Source organism: Castor canadensis, chromosome 11 (assembly GCF_047511655.1).
Source record: "Castor canadensis chromosome 11, mCasCan1.hap1v2, whole genome shotgun sequence".
Taxonomy (NCBI): Eukaryota; Metazoa; Chordata; class Mammalia; order Rodentia; family Castoridae; genus Castor; species Castor canadensis.
This window is the reverse complement of record NC_133396.1, coordinates 108,295,495-108,317,147: the sequence shown is the minus strand read 5'-3', so window position 1 is coordinate 108,317,147 and position 21,653 is coordinate 108,295,495. Positions and strand designations below refer to the sequence as shown.

The 21,653-nt window shown below is 38.3% G+C and overlaps 2 long non-coding RNA genes across 2 annotated transcripts; one reads left to right on the top strand and one right to left on the bottom strand.

Moving 5' to 3' along the window:
* Window positions 1-145: 145 nt before the first annotated feature.
* On the bottom strand, window positions 146-21,403 carry LOC141413917 (uncharacterized). Its single transcript, XR_012438938.1, has 3 exons — window positions 21,001-21,403; window positions 8,510-8,680; window positions 146-3,327 (listed from the first exon to the last, which is right to left on the bottom strand). It is a non-coding gene; the product is annotated as an uncharacterized lncRNA (long non-coding RNA).
* On the top strand, window positions 8,853-10,980 carry LOC141413916 (uncharacterized). Its single transcript, XR_012438937.1, has 2 exons — window positions 8,853-9,009; window positions 10,347-10,980. It is a non-coding gene; the product is annotated as an uncharacterized lncRNA (long non-coding RNA).
* Window positions 21,404-21,653: the final 250 nt, after the last annotated feature.

Here is a 21,653-nt window from a genome sequence, read left to right as displayed (position 1 = left end):
TTCTCAGGGAAACTGAGATTTTAAAAAAAAAAATTTTATTATTCATATGTGCATACAAGGCTTGGTTCATTTCTCCCCCCTGCCCCCACCCCCTCCCTTACCACCCACTCCGCCTCCTCCCTCTCCCCCCGCCAATAACCAGCAGAAACTATTTTGCCCTTATTTCTAATTTTGTTGTAGAGAGAGTATAAGCAATAACAGGAAGGAACAAGGGTTTTTGCTGGTTGAGATAAGGATAGTTATACAGGGCATTGACTCACATTGATTTCCTGTGCGTGGGTGTTACCTTCTAGGTTAATTCTCTTTGATCTAACCTTTTCTCTAGTTCCTGGTCCCCTTTTCCTATTGGCCTCAGTTGCTTTTAAGGTATCTGCTTTAGTTTCTCTGTGTTAAGGGCAACAAATGCTAGCTAGTTTTTTAGGTGTCTTACCTATCCTCACCCCTCCCTTGTGTGCTCTCGCTTTTATCATGTGCTCAAAGTCCAATCCCATTGTTGTGTTTGCCCTTGATCTCCCTCACATATGAGGGAGAACATATGATTTTTGGTCTTTTGGGCCAGGCTAACCTCACTCAGAATGATGTTCTCCAATTCCATCCATTTACCAGCGAATGATAACATTTCGTTCTTCTTCATGGCTGCATAAAATTCCATTGTGTATAGATACCACATTTTCTTAATCCATTCGTCAGTTGTGGGGCATCTTGGCTCTTTCCATACCTTGGCTATTGTGAATAGTGCCACAATAAACATGGGTGTGCAGGTGCCTCTGGAGTAACCTGTGTCACAGTCTTTTGGGTATATCCCCAAGAGTGGTATTGCTGGATCAAATGGTAGATCAATGTCTAGCTTTTTAAGTAGCCTCCAAATTTTTTTTCCAGAATGGTTGTACTAGTTTACATTCCCACCAACAGTGTAAGAGGGTTCCTTTTTCCCCATATCCTCGCCAACACCTGTCGTTGGTGGTGTTGCTGATGATGGCTATTCTAACAGGGGTGAGGTGGAATCTTAGTGTGGCTTTAATTTGCATTTCCTTTATTGCTAGAGATGGTGAGCATTTTTTCATGTGTTTTTTGGCCATTTGAATTTCTTCTTTTGAGAAAGTTCTGTTTAGTTCACTTGCCCATTTCTTTATTGGTTCATTAGTTTTGGGAGAATTTAGTTTTTTAAGTTCCCTATATATTCTGGTTATCAGTCCTTTGTCTGATGTATAGTTGGCAAATATTTTCTCCCACTTTGTGGGTATTCTCTTCAGTTTAGAGACCATTTCTTTTGATGAACAGAAGCTTTTTAGTTTTATGAGGTCCCATTTATCTATGGTATCTCTTAGTTGCTGTGCTGCTTGGGTTTCATTGAGAAAGTTCTTACCTATACCTACTAATTCCAGAGTATTTCTTACTCTCTCCTGTATCAACTTTAGAGTTTGTGGTCTGATATTAATATCCTTGATCCATTTTGAGTTAATCTTGGTATAGGGTGATATACATGGATCTAGTTTCAGAAACTGAGATATTTAAAAGTAGTTCAAGAACTAGATCAAAAGCACACATACATATACCCAGGGAAGATAAATCTCTAGAAAATGTTTGAAAGAACCCAGAGTCTTCTTACTCTGCTGAACAGTGATGGTAGTCTCCCTACACAAAGCCAGTTCCTAAAGACTGAGAGAGGTGGCTGGTTTTTCAAATCACTGGTTGTTGATCAAAGATCACAAAGCATAGACGGAAAGAGGGAAACATGGCCCATTCTCAGGAGTAAAATAAAGAAACAAAACCAGTGGATTTCTTAAAGAAGACTTTAAAAACATCTATGTTGAATCTGTTCAGAGAGCCAGTGGGAAGTATGACAGACAGATAAATGAAATTAGGAAATTATACATGAACAAATTAAAATATTGACAGATAGAATTTATGAAAAATGAACCAAACAGAAATTGTCATGCTGAAAAATACAATAACTTAACTACAAAATTCTCTAAGGTAATTCGATAGCAGATTCACATGTGCAGAAGAATCACCAATTTGAGGACAAGTCATTTGAAATTATTGAGTCTGAGGGAAAAAATAAAATCAAGAAAAAAAATAAAGAAAGCTTACAGAATATACACAAAATGCCTAATTAAAAACATTCCAAGAGACAATGAAGGACATTATAAAAGGGAGAATTCAACAAAAACATCTAGTAATTACAAACATATATATACCAAACATCAGAACTTTTAAACATATGAGGCAAATATTTTCAGGGCTGAAGGGAGAAATGCAGTACTCTACAATAACAATAAGAGATTTTCTTTTTTTTTAATTTTATACTTTTTACATTTACTCACATGTGTATACATTGTTTGGGCCACCCCCACCTCCACCAGGTTTCCAAGCAGAACCTGTTCCACTCTCTTATTCTCTGATTTTGTTGAAAAGAAAACATAAGAGATAATAAGAGAGACATAGCATTTTTTGCTAGTTTGAGGTAAAGATAGCTATACAGAAAGATTCCTAGCATTGCTTCCATATACATGTGTATTACAACCCACATGGGTTCATCTCTCAACCTAATCTTTTCACCACTTTCTAGTTCCCTTCCCATATCTTTCTTAAGCTGTCTCTGACAGTTTAAGATTACCATATTCGCTCCTCTTCAGGGAGCACATCAACTGCATTCAAGTTTTAGGTTTCCTTTCCTTTCCCTATTCCATCTATGCTGTTTTCCCCTTAGTTGTGACCCATGTCCAATAATATTACTGAATTTATTTTAGGTCTATAATCCACATGAGGGAAAATGTGAATTTTGGCCTTCTGAGCCTAACTTTGCTTAAGATGATGGTCTCCAGTTCATCCATTTACTTGTGAGTAACAATATTTCATTCTTCTTTATAGCTGAATAAAATTCCATTGTGTATAAATACCACATTTTCTTAATCCATTTGTCAGTAGTGGGTCATCTTGGCTGTTTCCATAGCTTGGCTATTGTGAATAGTGCCGCAATAAACATGGGTGTGCAGGTGTCTTTGTAATAACCTGAGTCGCATTCCCTCAGGTATATCCCTAGGAGTGGGATTGCTGGATCATGTGGCAGATCTATGTTTGTTTTTTTAATAAGCCTCCATATTGTTTTCCAAAGTGGTTTTACTAGCTTACATTTCCACCAGCAGTGTATGAGGGTTCCTTTTCCCCACATCCTCGCCAGCATTTCTTGTTGGTGGTGTTCTTGCTGACAGCTATTCTAACAGGAGTGAGGTGGAATCTTAGTGTGGTTTTGATTTGCATTTCCTTTATGACCAGGGATGGTGAGCATTTTTTCATGTGTTTTTTGGCCATTTGAACTTCATCCTTTGAAAAAGTATAGTATAGTAAGAGGTTTTAAAATCTCTTATTTCATTATAAGAATCAATTATTATTATTTCAATAATAGATACAGCAACCATACAGAAGATCTGTAAATAAACAGAAACTTGTACCTAATAGCTAACTGGACATAATGGCCATGTGAAGAACACTTTATTTAGGATCAGTAGATCCTAAATACATTTTTCTCAAATATACATGCAACAGTCCCCATGACAGACCACATTGAAGCATACAAAACAATTCTTAACAAATTTTAAAATATTAAAATCATACAAGCTATAGTTCCCAATCGCAATCTAAAGGAAAAAGAAATGAATAGAAAAGAAATCAGGAAAATACACAAATATTTCAAAATTGAATGATGAACTCTTAAAAAAACATAGGTCAAAGTAAAATCACAAAAGAAATTACAGAATATCTTGGCACAAATGTCAATGAAAACAAAGCATGCCAAAACCATGGCAATGCAGGAAAAGTAGGGCTAAGAGGAAAATTTACAGCTATAACATCTACATGAAAAAAGGAAGAAAGATCCCACATTAATAACTTAGCTTTACACCTTAAGGAACAAGAAAAAGAAGAATAAATTGAACCCAAATCTAGCAAAGAAAGGGAATAAGAAAGATTACACCAGGGATAAATGAAATAGAAAGAAAATTAATAAAGCCTAGAATTGCTTCATTGAAAAGAGCAACAAATATGACAAACTATTAGAGACTAATTAAGAAAATGATAGAGGAGAATCACATCATAAAAGCTAATTGGAAATGAAGGTGATATTATGCAACTAGTTTATAGGTACAATAGGATTATAAAATGATACTGTGAACATTTGGTTGACAAAAAATGGATATTTCTGAAAACATATAAGCTATCAAGGGGGATTCATGAGCAACAGAAAATCTATCAAGGAGAATGAATCACTACCAATAACCTCCAAATGAAGTAAAATGCAGGACCAGAGAGCTTCACTTGGGAATTCTAGCAAAAATGTAAAGAAAAATTAACACCAATTCTCCTCAAGTTCTTCTAATTCTCAAGGAGAAAGAGACATTTCTAATTTCATTCTTTTTATGCTGGCATTATTATTATATTAAGGTCAAAGATACTATATGAAAAGAAAACTAAAGAGCAACATCCTTGATGATATTTGTGTACAATAAAATTTCTCAAGAAAATATTAACAAAAGCACTCCATAGTGCATTAAAAATATATAAGGCCACAAATTTAGACAATTAGTCTGGTAGAATAGAATAAAGGATTGGAATAAAGCTCAGAGGGAAAACTCACATGGTCAAATAATTCTTAGTAAGAGTGCCAAGACAACTCAATGGGGGGAAAGCAATCTTTCAACAGCTGTGCTGGGAAAACTATATACCGACATGCAAAGAATAAAGCTGGACCATTAGCATATAATGCCTTACACAAAGGATTACTCAATAAGAATCAAGGGCCTAAACATAATGAAAACAACCAAATTACTAATATAAGACATTGGGAAAAACTTTTTAACATTTGATTTAGCAATGACCTCTTCTATATGGTACCAAAAGCATAGGTAACAATAGTAAAAACAGATAAATTTCACTATATCAATATTAAAAAATACTTGGCATGAGTGAATTCAATCAAGACAGTAAAAGAACAAGCTTTGGTATGGGAAACAATATTTGGAAATCATATATCTGATTATGGATTAATGTACAGAATATGTAGCAAATTCCTACACTCATGAACAAATAAATGAACTACCTGGTTGAAAATGGAGAAAGGATGTGACTAGACACTCATCCAAGTAAGATGTAAAAATGACTAATAAACACATGAAAAAGTCCAGTATCACTATTACATAAATGAAAATAAAAACAACAATGAGAAATTGGAATCCTTTAGCATTGTTAGTGGGAATAAAAAATAATATAATGATTTTGGAAAACAGTATGGTGAGTGACTACTTAAAATTTTAACAGGATTAACATATGATCCGGTAATTTATATATATATATAAAAGAATTGAAAGCATAGTCTTCAGGGGTTATTCATATCCCAAATTCATAGCAGCATTATTCACAATAGCAAAAAGGAGGGGCAATTCAATTGTCCATTCATGGATAATAGCATAAGCAAAATGTACATTTATGCAATGCAATATCATGTTGCCTTAAAAAGGGAGGAAATTTATGCATATGCAACAATCAGAACAGATGAACCTTAAGCATAACTTAACATTAAGTAAAATAAGCCAGTGACAAAAACACAAATACTCTATAATTGCACTTATGTGGATTATGATAGTAGCCAAATTCAGAAACACAGAAAGTAAAACGGTGGTTTACAGAGGCTAGGGAGAGGTAGCAACAGTTAACTGTTTATTTAGGAGTGAAGAGTTTCAATTTTGCAAGATGATAAAAGTTCTAAAGAATGGATACAAAACAATGTGATTAAAATCATTGAGATATAAAATTAAAAACAGATTGATAGCAAATTTTGTGTGGTGCTTTTCAGCAAAAAAAAATTTAAAAGAACATATACTGTAACAATTTGTAAATAATGAATTTAGCACAGTTTCATAAAATCTTATTAACATATTAAAATTATAGCAAATAGCAATCAATATAATGTTAAAAGACACTGTTTGAATACTAACTGAACTTTTTATTATAGTATATGATCATTACTCCATAATTTATTATTGTTTAAAGAGTTTGCAGAGATGGTGAAAGAGAAGAAAAATGACTAATTTACTTAACTATGGCTCTGGAGCACATAGAAAAGATAATTATTCAGGTTGAATTACTTCTAGTTAGAACCAGCAGTATTTTCTTATATTCTATGAGATAGTGAACATTTGACTACATGAATTTAACTATACCTTGACAGATGGAAACCCTCAGAAAGTTAATTGTTTGCTGATCAAGATATTTACATTGACCTGACACCTAAGCCATCATAGCCGGGGCTTAAATCCCAGTCTTCCTCATGTATGTGACTGATTCATCAGTCCATCTAAGGGAGATCAGCTGAGGAATTGGGCACTGCCCTGCACAGAGGCAGAGGCATGGACCAGATGGCATCTCGACTGCATCTTAAGAATCAGGAGTTGAGCCTCTGAATAGACCTGCCATTGCAATACATGACACTCCTTCATTACTAAGTCCTTTGGAATAACCTGGGCAGGAGAATAATGTTGTACCTAGGTGATGGGGTGGCAGATCTCTCAAAGTGATGTGGCCACACACACATCACTGTGCCTGTCTCAGAATGTAAATTCCTATGAGCCTGGCCCAAGTCATAAGGAATAGCTATTTGTGAACTGTAAAACCAATGCCAATATTAGTGAGAGGCTTTAAAAGTCATAAAATATTCACTGTGTACATAGCCCTGTGCTCAAGTTGTGTGGTAAAGAAATATAAAGCCCATGCCAGACTGTCAAGGGATTTATTATAATTTCATTTTCATGATATGTCATATGATGAATTAACAGAAAACTGGGACTTGAGTTGCATTGTCTGAACAGGGCAATGGCCAGGACATGTGTTGCAGAGAAGCATAACCAAAGTACAGAAAATAACCTAGCTCAGCTTAGAACATTTCCAAGGGTGGGAGGTAAATGCTTAAAGTGGATGTAAAGAATATATCCATATTTCTCAATAGGAGTTTGGAGTTTTTTCCTTTTTTGTAGTTTTGAGCAAGATTTTGCTAATGGCTTAGTGTTAATTATTTGTGGGAATGAGAGAGTCCTGAAGTGAATCTGATAATAGAACAGAAGCAAGGAAAGTTTGGAGGTAGTATATTATCAGAGAAGTATGAGCACATGTAACAGTTTATAGTCAGAGAAAAGGGGAGATGATAGATGCATAAGTAGGTAGAGGGAATAATTCTTAATTATACACATGTATTTCTCTAAATATTTAATTTTGCTAAATATTTAGTCCCTGTACAAATGTTGATATATACACATGTGTCTCCACCATATTTTGTTTGAACTCACCATACTCATTGTGACCCAGATTTTATTCCAAATCCAGGCAATGGAGAGGGGACAGGGGCTTAAAAACTAACTCCTTAAGCACATTCACGTGATGTATTAGGGATTTGTGTTAGTTAACTGCATAAAGTGCTACAATGAAACCCATTATTTATATAATTGATATGTGCTAATAATAAAAAGTAAAAAGCATATTCCTTCTGGAGAGAGTGGATCTCATTTTTACGTTATGTGATTTTTAAAAAAATTATTTTATTTTTTTAGTGTAGAATACTTCACAAATTTGCATGGCACTCTTGCCCAGCAACCATAATAATCTATCATTCTAATTTTAGCATACTTGCTGCTAAAGCATGTACTTTTTTTTTGTTTTAGTGGTATTTATTTATTTGTTTATTTATTTTAGTGGTTCTGTGTTTGAATTCAGGGCCTCATATTTGCTAGGCAAGTACTCATCACTTGAGCCACAATCCCAGTTTTTCTCCTTTTAGTTTATTTTTCAGATAGGGTCTTGAGCTTTTTCCCAGACTGTCTTGGACCCTGATCTTCCTGCTGCCAGCTTCTAAGTAGCTGGAATAACTGGCATGTGCCACTATTCCTGGCCCATAAGTTTATTTTTTTAAATGACCTTTTCTTTTGCTGAGGCCATAGATATGTTAGATCATATCCATTCACCTCATGTTATTATTTCTTTAAAAGAGCGGTATCTAGGCTGGCATGGTGGCTTGTGCTTATAATCCTATCTACTTTGGAGTCAGAGATTGGGAGGATTTTGGTTTGAGGCCAGCTTAGGCAAAACTTTAATGGGATCCCATCTCAATCAATAAGCTGGTATGGTGGTGTACACTTGCTATCTCAGTTATAAGGGAGGTGTAGACAGTAGGATAGCAGTCAGTCCAGGCCTGGCCAAGCAAAGGGGTCAGACAATATCTAAGAAAAAAACTAAGGCAAAAAGCAGTACCTTCTGACTGTGTTCAGCAACTATATGCTTTTCAATTCTCAAGAGACTACCATGTTCCAGTCTCTTTATCAAGCAGTATTTTTGTGTGTGTTTGTGTGTGTGTGCACAATTTTTTTTCTGTATGTCCTTCAGGGTCTTTCATGGTATCCTTTTTATTATTTCATATTAACATAATGGAGAAATGATACAGGTTAACTAACTTTAAAAGTCCTACCTTATCATGTACCAGTACGGAGACAGGTCCTCTTCCAGAGCTTTACTTGTGTAGATCTCTACCCTGTGCCCACACAGCAGTTTGGCAGAGCACAGGGATAGAAGTTGACATCCATGAAAACCACAGGTTATTTTGAGTAGTTCAATCCAGGCTACTTGAAACATAGATCACCTTTGGAAGAGAAAGACTGAGCAATGAGACATTCTCAGCCAGTACCCTTCAAAGAAATGAGGTTAATGATGCCAGGAATTCATTTCCTTCGCTCAGTCATAGCCTAAGCTGGAATCAGCATCCCTCATGTCCATGGACTGGTGAGGATCATCCAGTCCTCACCTATCACAAGACCATGTGGACATCAGGAGGTGGGTCATCTCATACCCAGGTGCTGGCTCACAGGCTGGGACAGAGCCCATGGCCAGGATAAAAGAGCTTAGGGCCAGAGCATCTCCATCCATTCACCTCCTGAGGTGCCTACAGATCTTGTGCTGCTTGTGACCACAGTAAGTGTCCCATGGGAGCAGGGCAGGGGCTTCTCCAGAGGGATAACCAGACCAAAGCTAAAGGGGAAGCTGACCAGGACCCTGGAGGCCCCCAGAGGAGGAGAGTTTAAGGAAGACTGAGGGGTGGGAGACAAAGGGGACTCTGGCACCACTGAAGGTTTGAGGAAGAACTGAGTGTTCCTTTGGGCTCTGGAGAGAACCTGTAGAGGAAGAATTGGAGCTAGGTCAGGGAACATGATGTTCTCTTGGGCTTAGGAAACCCATAGAGCCAGGAATCTTGACAAGTCACACACTTGACAGGATGATTAGGACACCACCAGCCTGAAACTTGACATGCCAACCCCTCAGACTGAGCAGGTGGTGAGCTGAAGACATCTGAGCTGTGGTCTGACCCGAGGAGCCTGGGGTTCAAGTCTTATATCTGCAGGAATTGATGGGCTTATCAGTCTTTTCTTACGGAGTGGGCTTCCTAAGCTACAAATCTCCAACATTACCAGTTTTGCAATATGACCTACGGAGTAAAATTATCTTACAAATCATGATGAAAGAATGACTGCATTTAATTTTTAAAAATAGTTTTTCACTCGGCCTAGCATGGTGGTTTATTGCTGTAATCCCAACTCCTCCAGAGGCAGATATCAGGAGGATCATGATTCATTGCAGGGAAAAATTTAGTAAAATCCCTCTCAGCAAAAATCTGGGTGTGGTGATGCTATAATGCTAGACATTCTGAACCAGAAAAAAAATAGTGCAAGAACTTTTCATAAAATAACTAAAGTGAAAAATGGGCTTTCAACGGGACTAAGGTGGTAGATTGTTTAGTATGGATGAGGCCCTGAAATCAAACTTGTGTACTGCCAAAAAACATTTTTTCCCTGAAATTAACATTATCGGAGAATTCAGAGTCCGAGGAAGTATTTCTTCCTCCAGTTATAAATCTTTGACTCCTTGACACAGTTTGTAATTTTACTTGGTCTTAGTGTACAGTTATTTTATAATATATGAAATTCCTATATGATTTCCAAGAGTTGTTGATGATGATGTGAGGATGATAAAGTACTAAAAATATAACTAGTGGAGGTTTTTTATTGTACAAAATAATGGGTTTCCTTGTACATTTTTATACATGTATGTAATGTACTTTGATCATATTCACCACCCAATTAGGAATTACTTTGTTTTAATAAAAGATTAGCACACAGAAAGCTTAAAAAACAAAGGGAAAAAACCCAAAACTATTGGACATGATGTTTCCATGATTAAAATTGGTAAGCAGGTCAGAGTAGGTAAGGTGGCCTCCTTGTCCTGGGTCTGACTTGTGTATTGTTCTTTCCCAGCTCCTGAACACCTGCCTACTGAGATGTCCTGCCAGCAGAGTCAGCAGCAGTGCCAGCCTCCTCCCAAGTGCACCCCCAAGTGTCCTCCCAAGTGCCAGACCCCCAAATGTCCCCCAAAGTGTCCCCCTAAGTGTCCTCCAGTCTCTTCCTGCTGCAGCCTTGGTTCTGGGGGTTGCTGTGGCTCCAGCTCTGGGGGCTGCTGCAGCTCTGGGGGTGGTGGCTGCTGCCTGAGCCACCATAGACCCCGCCGGTCTCTCCGACGCAGACACCGGAGCTCTGGCTGCTGTGACAGTGGAGGCAGCAGTGGCTGCTGTGGCAGTGGCGGCAGCAGTGGCTGCTGTGACAGTGGTGGCAGCAGTGGCTGCTGTGGCAGTGGACAGCAGTCTGGAGGCTCTGGCTGCTGCTCTGGGGGCTGCTGCTGATCTGGGCCATGAGGACCTCAGACAAGAATGCTGCAGGAACTGAAATGCAGAAAACCTGCCCCAGCCTGCAGCTCCTCCTCCCTTCTGTCGTCTATGTCCTGGGGCTCTGAGATGCTGAAATCTGTGAAGTGTCTGAATTCTCCCCAGATGCTCAGGTCCTAGCCTATTCTTTTGAGTTACAAAGTAATAAAAGTGTTCCCTACTGTTCCTCACCGGGCTCTTGTTCATTTTTATTAGATTCACCCCCACTGGGCTGTGTTAATAGCTAGGGCTCAGCACTGCCCTGGCCAAGACAGAAGCAGGAGTGTGGGTCAGGTGGTGCTTACTTGCAGGGTGTGGAAAGTCAGCCCTGGGTGGGCCTTTGCAACATACAGAGAGGGCCAGTCCAACTTGCAGGTGGCCAGGTGGGATACTGTCCTCTTCTGCAGGCATCTGTGTTTGCTTTAATTTTATATCTGTTATTCTGCTGTGTTTGAAAGAACTATTATAGTATTGCTAAGAGCCAAAATGAAGTGAAAACTTAGAAATGGGTAGTGCTCCTCACAATAGCAAAATCTGGGGACAAGTAATGTGCACATTAAACAGGAAGTAAATGTTTTCTTATTAGATATTCACCCAGAAAACAATGGTCAAACATTCAAGATGAATGGAATGAATCAACTCAAAACAGTTATTTATGTGTTTATATTTCTCACATGAATAGCTTTCATTTGGTAATGGGTAAATTAAATCATGTTTTTCTTTTATACTATGGTTTTGGTAGCTACCAGGCATAACAACCAATCAACTACGTTTTCTTTATTACTTTTATATAGTTATTTAATAGTGTCTGTTAGCAAAATAAAGATTAGGTAAGTAAAATATATAATCTAGTAATGATCTTGTTGCTGTCTATAGAATAAAGCAAAATATTCCTAAGTATAAAATTAATGATGTTCTAAAAAAATGAATGCTTTCAAAAGTGTTATTCAGTAACTTGGTTTTAGAAGGACATAGTTAAAGCTAATTTGAAAAGAAATGATCAAAGATATTTCTACAACTTTACAATATGGGAAATATGCATTACTTTTGATTTGCTTCATACTTTCATTTTAGATCTCAGCCATGTCCAGTCCCAATTTTGATAACAGAACACCCAGAAAACAGATCATTTACTTAATAATTTTCTTACTGAATTGAAATCATTGATATATACAGTCAAAGGCAAGCAGACCTATCTTTACAAGGTTCCAAGCATGCAACCAACTGATCACCCAGATCTAAACCAAGTTACTGATACAATTGTGGGGGAAAATCACATCCACTAGAGGCCTGGACTATGTGACCACTCAGGCCCATTATGTTAAGAATCAGTAAGCTCTGCTCCTGAATAAGACTGACCTGTGTGAGCCAAGACATTCATACCCTGACCACCTCATTACAAGGAAGCCATTTGTAACAACCTGAGCAGGAATAGAAGAGTCACAGGCAGTATCAGGCTAGGTCTCTGCTGGGTGATGAATTTTCTCCATGCATGTCTATGTGCTCTAGGTCTTATGCTGCTGGCCTGAGTCATGTAGAAAAGTTACTTGGAAACTCTATGGAGGACTACTGGCTTCACACTTGCCAAAAAAAAAATCAGTGTACTACCACACAATGCTTCTAGAAGATGATAAAGGATAATGGTAATATAATCATGATGGATTCTAGTGTATATGATATGTGTGGAAACTTGATGAGCTCTAAATTAGCTGTTATTTAATACTCCTCACAAATCATGAAGTGAAAGTTATTAAAAATCTCCCATTTCATAGTAGAGAAGTTGAGTAGAAAAGTTTACTTTTTAATTTTTTTAGTTTTTGCATTCTTTTTTAAAATCTCTTTTATTATCATAATATTGTTGTACTAGGGGTACATTGTGACATTTATAAAATATCTTATAATATATCACAGTTGAATTCACCTCTCTCCATCATTCTCCTTTATAACCCCCCTCCATTCCTGGAGCAGTTTCTATAGTTCTCATTTTCCATTTTCATACATGAGTACGTGATCTTTCTATCACATTCATCTTCTTACACCTTTTCCTTATATTCTCCCTCCTCCCACTGGTACCAACCCTCAGGCAGGGTCTGTTTTACTTTCCTGCTCTTCTTTTTGAAAAAAGGCAGTTTTGTTTGTTTACAATAGCTATACAAGGTATTTTATTGTGACATTTCCAGATAAATGTGCATAATAAACCTAATTGGTTCATCTCCTCTATTTTTAGTCCCCTTCTTAGGGTGATTTCAACAGTTTTACAAATTCTATATTCATTCTTGTATAGAAAGTACATCAACCATATTTGCCTTCTTACCTTCCTTCTCTTACTCCCCCCACCTATTAGTGACCTGCTCTTAAGGGAGTTTAAATAATTTGTCCCAGGTTTCTTTTGTAGGGTCAGAGCTAGAATTCATGATCAGAATGACAAGTTCCAAAGCCAAAAACCTAACTTTCAAGAAATATTTCCAACTGAAGCTGTTCTTAAGTGGCAGGTCTACCTTGGAAAGCATGCTCCTCACACACATGTAGTGCATGTAACATGCTTAGAAACAAACACAGACATAGACTCACACGTGCATGCGACGATAAACTAACTCCCAATGCAACATGGTGGGGCGCATGTGATAAATCTTGACAATGGACTCCTGGAGCTAATGAACTAACATGTCAGGAGGAAAATGGGAAAGTTTAGGGACTAAGCTCCAAGAAAGAGTCTGAAAGTCAGATACCATTAAAGAGATGAAGTGGCAGATAATGGGAGAAATTCACCCACTACTCATTTTCATATTCCAAGTTGGGATCAGCTGCCCTATACCTTATGGAGGCAAGCAGGTGAACAGCATCCACTCATTACCTGTGATAGGAATTATGTGGGCAGCAGAAGGCATGTCCTCTTATGCTATATCTTGTAGGCCTGTCTCATAAGGCTAAGGGCAGAGCCCAAGATCAGTTTAAGGCATTGGGCTAGACTATCTCCATCCACTCACCTCCTGATATGACTACAGGCTCCGTGCTGCCTGTGACTCACGAAAATATCCACTGGGAAGAACTGCAAGGACTTTCCTGGAGTAATGCCAAAACCAGAGCAGGAGGGGAGGCTGAGTAAAGCCTATAATAGAAAGAAGAGCTTGACAGGACAGAGGGAGAGAATGTCTAGAAATTATGGTGAAGGGGGATGAGCATGGGCAGGAGATATTGGAAATAATCTGATGATTTTTGTATATATGCTCCATGATCTAAACCAAATTACCTGTTGTGTCTCACTCATCACCGAGACGTTAAAACAATTCTCCCTTAGAGAAAAGTTGATCCTGTGGAATTAACACTATGACTTTATTTAATTCTTTACTGGGACTACTGTGCTTCTTAAGTAGTAGAGACTAGGGGAAACATATTTTGGGCTTGATAAACACAGATACCTGTGGCCCTCACTGTTACAAACTATTAGTCAGGTCTGGTGCCTGGACACCTGTATATGAAACCCCAAAGTTTAATAGTGAGTAACAAATTGAATTTCATGGTGCCAGTGAGATAGATGAAGGAGACTGTAGTACATAACCAGGCCAGGGTTCACTAGACCAAAAAGATTAGGATCACATCTCAGCAGCACAATTAGCATGAAGATGCACTTTTTCCATTTGTAAAATGATTGGGATAACCAGCTTTTTTGATGACCCTTTGAAATTCTGACTATAATTTAGTATATATTGTCATATACACATATATGTCTCTCTCTCTCTCTCTCTATATATATATATGACAATATGCGTGTTTTAAACAAAGCTACCTGTGAAGTTCCTCCAAAAGGAAATCTTTATTTCTTCCTTAACACAGGTAAGTAAAAATCTAAATTGACTCCTCAATTAGATATTTTCTGAGTAGAAGAGTGGACTTGAGCCAGACTTTGTGAATACTAATTTGCTTTCTCCACTTAAAGGACAATGACTTTAGGAAATTTTGTTAACATATTTGTTATTTTCATGCTTAGTTAGAAGAAGATAATCTGCTTCTATTTTCTGAGAAATTCTTGTGTTCCAATGAGATTGTTTGGGAACACTTGACAAACTATCTCAGGAACAATTTCTCTATTGCTTATCTTAAACAAGCTTTAGACATGTAAGGAAATAAATGATTGTAAAAAGAAAACAAAAGACAGATGTTGTGGTGTACATCTGAAATTCCAGCACTCTGAAGGGTGAAGCAGGAGGATCAGTAGTTCAAAGGCACCTGGGACTAAATAGTGAGTTTACAGTTAGTCTGAGGTACATAGAGAGACCGTATCCAAAAAATAAAGAAAGAAAGAAAAGTTATTAAATGTAAATTTTTATGAGCTTTGTCAAATATTTATAGTTGCATACATACAATTAAAGTCTACATATTGTAAATGTTGCTTTACTAATTATTATTTGAGGAAGCATAAAAAAATAGTACAAATCCAAAATATACAAATGAAATTAAATACTAAAGAAGAGAAGATATTGGATTAAGGACTCCCTGTAGTTTTTTGCATTTTCACAAATTTGAAACAAAACATCAGGTGCATGTGTCCAGGGAGAGGCGGCTGGCATGGAAAGGCAAGGGAGGGCAACAGTAAATAGCAGTTACAGAACAGGAAGATCCAGCAATATCCAACTTTAGATTTATAAAAGAAACCATGAACAGTAACATAGAGCACTAAGCAAATTGGTAGGGATGGGTGAGAATCTCTGCCGTGGGGCTGCAAGTAAGAGAAACGGAATGTCTCCTCAGGAGATCCAACTGGTGCATGAGCTGGTACTCTGAAGAAGCAAAGTTTAACGTTGGAATTCTGAATTATACACAGGAAGAAGATTCTGAAGAAGGGACCTTATGTATTTCCTAACTCACTCTTGTGGACAAGGCCCCTATTTTAAGAAGCATGGCAGACAAAGGAATACCAAGGAACAGATGGAATGTGGGGGATGAATCCAGCCCTCTGGGAGACCCACATAGAACAGAGATGCTACCAGTGTGTGAGAAGTTCAAACCATGACCCCAGGAAGAGACAATCAATTAGTAAGGTCCATAAAAGTGGAGACACCAATCAAAAGTGGCTTAACCTGAGGTAGAAAACTTACTGTAAACTTCTTTGCATAGCTGACCACCATTCTATTCCCTTTCATGGCATCCTAATAAATCTTTGTTTTTTTCCACTCTCTGTCTCAGTAAATTATTTTACCAATCTGCAGCTCACCAAATCCACAACAACTCACTGGTGCTGTGGAGAGGAGTGGTCTTACAGACAAACTTTTCAGGTAAGAAGAGAAAAAGACTCTGCATTTTTGTCTTTCCAAACCCCAAAGGCCTCACAACTTCATTAGCTAAGACAGGGACTGCACCTAGAATTGCTGTGGACCCAGGAAACTTGGACTCACATTCACAGGCAGAGAATTCTGTAGGAAGTAGAAAACATGGGCCTGAGACACTGTGCAGCAGAGAGGAACCTCAAGTTAGCCCATGACATAGAAAGGAACCACAGACTGCATCATGCCACAAGAGAGCTGGGGGCCACAGCAACCTCAGAATAAATAGTGGATGAAAACCTCTGAAGAGCTGCAGTTTGAGAGTCAGAGACTGGAAAACACTTACTGCTCTAAAGAGACTCATTCTGCAGACAGCCCTTTCTGGTTTAACTTGTTCTGGTTCTAACTTCAGAGAACAAAAACAACTGTCCCACCCACAAAGTAAACTGCAAAAGACAAGCCTGGGGGATGAAAATGCACGCTCCTCCTTAGCAAGGAATAAATATTATATAATAATATATAGTCACTGCTCTTGTGTTTTTTTTCTGAATGTTTTGTCTGTCTCTACTTACTTTATTGTATTCTACTTTTCTTACGTCTTCATCCCTTATACTTCTCCATTCTTTCTTACCTTGCCTTCTCTTTTTTTCCTTTCTCCTTCTTACTATTTAATGATTATTATAGCTTTAATAATTTAAAAACTCTTAGTTGATCATATAAGTATCTTAGTTCCTTTCTTTTGTAACATCTTGGGGGTATAGTTGATGTTTCCTTTTTTTTTCTACATTTAAATATCTGGCTGTTTGTCAAATAGTTGTTTTTGTAAATGCTAGCTGTTTTCTCTCCTCTGAGTAATAAAAACATGATCCCATGAGAAAGTGAGGCAGGCTAGGTTAGGGATAGTTTGGGACTGCTCTCCCTCTTGGCTCAAGGGCTCCTCTGGTCACAAAAACCAAGATTCTGATCACAGACTGTATCATACCATTAACAAAAGCTGTCCACTAAGAAATTCCCAGTAAAGTAAAAAAATGAAAAATGAAAAGAAAAACTTAAAGAGATAATCATCCCAACAAGTACAGAAATCACAACTTTGAAACAAACAAAAAATATTTGAAAGAGCAAGGCAATATTATTCTTCCCAAAACCTCCATACCCTCTCAATAACTAAGTGAAAAGATATGGAAATGACTGAAATTAATGATGAACAATTCAAAAGACTAGTTTTTAAAAAGTGGTCCTCAAAGAGGATTCAAACAGACAGATGAACTGAGTAAGGAAGCCAATTCAAGGGCTGAAGAAGCAATTCAGAAATAGGGCCCAAAGTTCAGCAAGGAAATTGTAATGCTGAAAAAAAAAAAAAAAGGAAATATGGAAAGGAAAAAGTCAGTAAATCAAATAATGCAGTAGAAAGCAATACCAATAAACAAGAACAAGTAGGAAAAATATCAGGGATTGAAGACAAAGTTGACAAACTATTGCATTCAGAGAATAATAAAGGAAAAAAATCCAAACATGTACACAAACTTTAAGAACTCTGGGTCATGATCAAGAGACAAGATTTAAGAATCCATGTGGCAAAAGAAAGAGTTGAGGCACAATCGAAAGGAGGCACAAGGAAAGGAAAACCTATTCAATGAAATTGTAGCAGAAATTTGCTAAATCTAGAAAAAAGATGTGGATATTCAAATATAGGAGGCATTTAGAACCCCAAGTAGACATGACCATAAAATAACTACTCTAAGCCATATTATAGTTAAAAATTTCCAAGAGTGCAGCTCCAGGAAAGGAACTGCAAGAGGAAAACAACTTACTTACAACAGCAAGTGTCAATGACACCAGACATCTCAACAGAAACTTTAAAACCAAGAAAAGTATGGAATAACTAATAATAATTGAGAGTAAATAATTGTCAACAAAGAATACTATATCCAGCTAAGTTATCCTTGAAAACCAAAGATTTTTTTCCAAGATAAGCATTAACTAAAGCAATTCATGACCACTAAGTCAGCATTACAGAAGATACTTAAAGAAATACTACACAGAGATGAGGGAAAAAGTCACAAACACAGCTAAAGAAATAACTTCATGAGAGGAACAGATGAGCACATTGGAATTAGGAAACAATCAAGTATGTTCCACTCACTAAACAGGCAAACTCCTAAGATGAATAAAGGAGAAAGAAGGAAAAAAAAATAGTACATTATTCAACCAGGAAAATAACCAAAAGAAAAACATGAGTGAGCAAATAAATATCTGACAATAATGTCTTGAATGTAAATGGTCTTAACTTACCAACTGAAAGACACTTCACTCAACAGACCTGTAAAGAAGAGCTAATGCTCCTCAAATTATTCCACAAAACAGAAAGGGAAGGAACACTATCAAATTCATTTTATGAAGCCAGTATTATCCTGACACTAAAACTGACTAAGGATAGAACAAATAAAGAAAACTATAGACCAATTTCCTTGATGAACACAAAGACAAAAATTCTTAATAAAATACTTGAAATCCAAATGTGATAACACATCCACCATGATCAATTTGGTTTTATTCCAGGGATACAAAGAGGGTTCTACTGGAATGTTGAGAAACACAGAAACAATGCAAATGCTGGAATGTCAAGAAAAAGCACACATATGTGCCCAACCCCCAAGGCCTGCCAGCTAATGTCCATCACCTCCCCCCATCCTCTTTCCCAACCATCTTACCCAATGCCCCTCCTCTCCAACCTTCCTTTTTTCCACCACAAGACATTTAAAAACCCTAGCCTATAAAAGAGATGTGTTCTGTCCCTCTCAGTGTGTTACTCTGATGGATGAGGTCTCTCTCAGTTCTCCTTTCCCTAATAAAGACCTACTGTTTGTGAAGGTCACAGATTCTTCCTCAGTGTATTTCTCTTTTTGGCTTCTTACTTTCCTTTCATGTCTCTTCTATAAAATGAGCCTCATCTCCCCATGGACCCCCCGTTCTGCTCCAGGACTGGACCCCCCAAGATCCATTTTACCTGTCTGCCCCTCTATCCAGGAGACTGATGAGTAGACTCCTCCAACTGTACCAGACCTTCCTCCAGGTACTCCAAAGCCAATTTAACAATTATCACCTACCACAAGAAAACCTCGCAGGGATTTCTCAGACCTTTGGCTACAAGGAGATTGCATTGATTTCATGCCTGACCAAATACTCTTCATTTGCCTTTTCTTCACATTCAGCCCTCACCATGTGTCTCACAATGAATCTCTTGTTTATCTCTGCTCTCTTTGCACAGGTACCCCTCTTCTTATCTCTCCAGCAAGCAATGACAGCCACACCCCTTTTAACTGCATACTCTCCCTTAATTAATGCCTCTGCTCAACTGCTTTTAGCAGCCAATCCTAGTCTCTCCTCCTGCTGGATCTGTACTAGGTCCACTGAAAAGGACTGGAATGCACATCCTGTCACCTTAGTGGACTGGACCAACGTGAAGAGAACCTTATATCAGAGCTCAACTCACCTGCCATTCACAGAGCAATGATGCTGAATCTGCCTCTCAGGTGTTATTTGATTTAAGACTCCAAGCAATACCCCTATTAGAAAGTTCATAATGTTCCATCCCTACAAAAGCACAGGCTCTATAGCTCAAACTGACCTCTATGAGACAGCACCTTTATGTATACAAAGACTCCACTTCCCAGATGCTAGACCCATAGGCTCCCTTAATATTTCCCAATGTGCATAGACCCTTCTTCTCCCACTTTCCCATCGTAGGCAACTCCAACTCTTTATTCAGAAGGGCAACAGGCATAAACATATCAAAATGGTCTACTTCTCGAGCCCCAATTTATACATTTTGCCACACTTTTATCCCCAGGGCAAATTCAGTACAGTCACTTCAGACTTTTGTAATGGAAGACTCCACCCCAATGCCATCCCACTCTTCAACATGCCAGGTCTCCAAAAATCGTATGTTCTCCCTCATATGTGGACATTAGATCAAGGGCAAACACGACAATGGGATTGGACTTTGAGCACATGATAAAAGCGAGAGCACACAAGGGAGGGGTGAGGATAGGTAAGACACCTAAAAAATTAGCTAGCATTTGTTGCCCTTAACGCAGAGAAACTAAAGCAGATACCTTAAAAGCAACTGAGGCCAATAGGAAAATGGGACCAGGAACTAGAGAAAAGGTTAGATCAAAAAGAATTAACCTAGAAGGTAACACACATGCACAGGAAATTAATGTGAGTCAACTCTCTGTATAGCTATCCTTATCTCAACCAGCAAAAACCCTTGTTCCTTCTATTATTGCTTATACTCTCTCTACAACAAAATTAGAAATAAGGGCAAAATAGTTTCTGCTGGGTATTGAGGGGGTGGGGGGGGAGAGGGTGGGGGCGGAGTGGGTGGTAAGTGAGGGGGTGGGGGCAGGGGGGAGAAATGACCCAAGCCTTGTATGCACATATGAATAATAAAATAATAAAAAAAAGAAAAAATTTCAGAAGTGCAAAAAAAAAAAAAATGCCAGGTCTCTACCCAAACACCTTCTCCAAAAGTAACTGCAAACTATTATTTACACCCTACTGCCAGCTTTTCCTCTACCCACCAATGCACTGACTCATCATGGAATCCCCTAAGCCCACCAGTGCCTGTTCCCCCTTTTACAACGCCTCTTCCCCCCTCTTACAATCCCTCTTAACAGCCTCCATCTCCATCTCCTTCCACTCCTACAAGAGAGAACAAAATGTGGATCATCTAGAACCCCTTCTCTCTTTGGAATTAATGGGATGTCTCTCCCCTCCACAAGAATTTTCTTTCTGTGTGGGTCCCAAGTATATACATGTCTGCCTACTAACTGGGTGGGAGTTTGTACACTTGCCTTCTTAATCACTCCTATCTTATACACTACCAACTCAGAAATTATTCCTGTACCCATTGTCAGCTTTATACATACAAAAAGATATCTGTCTCACCCTCTTCATGGTGGGACTGGGTCTTCTCACCAGGATTGGGACAGGATCCACTGGACTAGAGATGTCAATCAGCCAGTTCCAAAAACTATCAGAAGCTCTAAAAGAAAGCCTTATTGACATTGCCTTACAGATTTCTGCAATCCAGGATCAGATCCATTCATAAGTGGCAGTGGTCCTACAAAATGGGGGGATTAGATCTCCTCATAGCTGAAAAAGACAGCTATGCCTCTTCTTAGGAGAGGATTGTTGTTTACTCACCAATAAGCCTGGCATAGTTAGGGACTGGTTTAAAAAACTCAGGGATAGGGCACAACAGCTAACATCCTCACAGCCTACTAATATTCTTTCCATTGTACCCATGGCTCATCCCACTGGATGTCCTTCTCATTCTTGTTTGTCTGGCTCTAAGGTTCCTACCATGCCTCATTAATATCCTCCAAAAATATTTACAGGAACATTTTACAGCTATTTCCTGGGCTATCTCAGGGGAGCAGTTCAAGGCCATCATGCTTCCATAAACTCTCCAGGCTTGACAATCCCCCCACATTGCCCCTAGCCAGCAGGAAGTAGCCAGAAGACAGGTGGCACTGATAAAGAAACCCAGGGGAATGATCTGAGGGCAAGCTCCCTCCCCTGGCTGCGCCCTGGTTTCA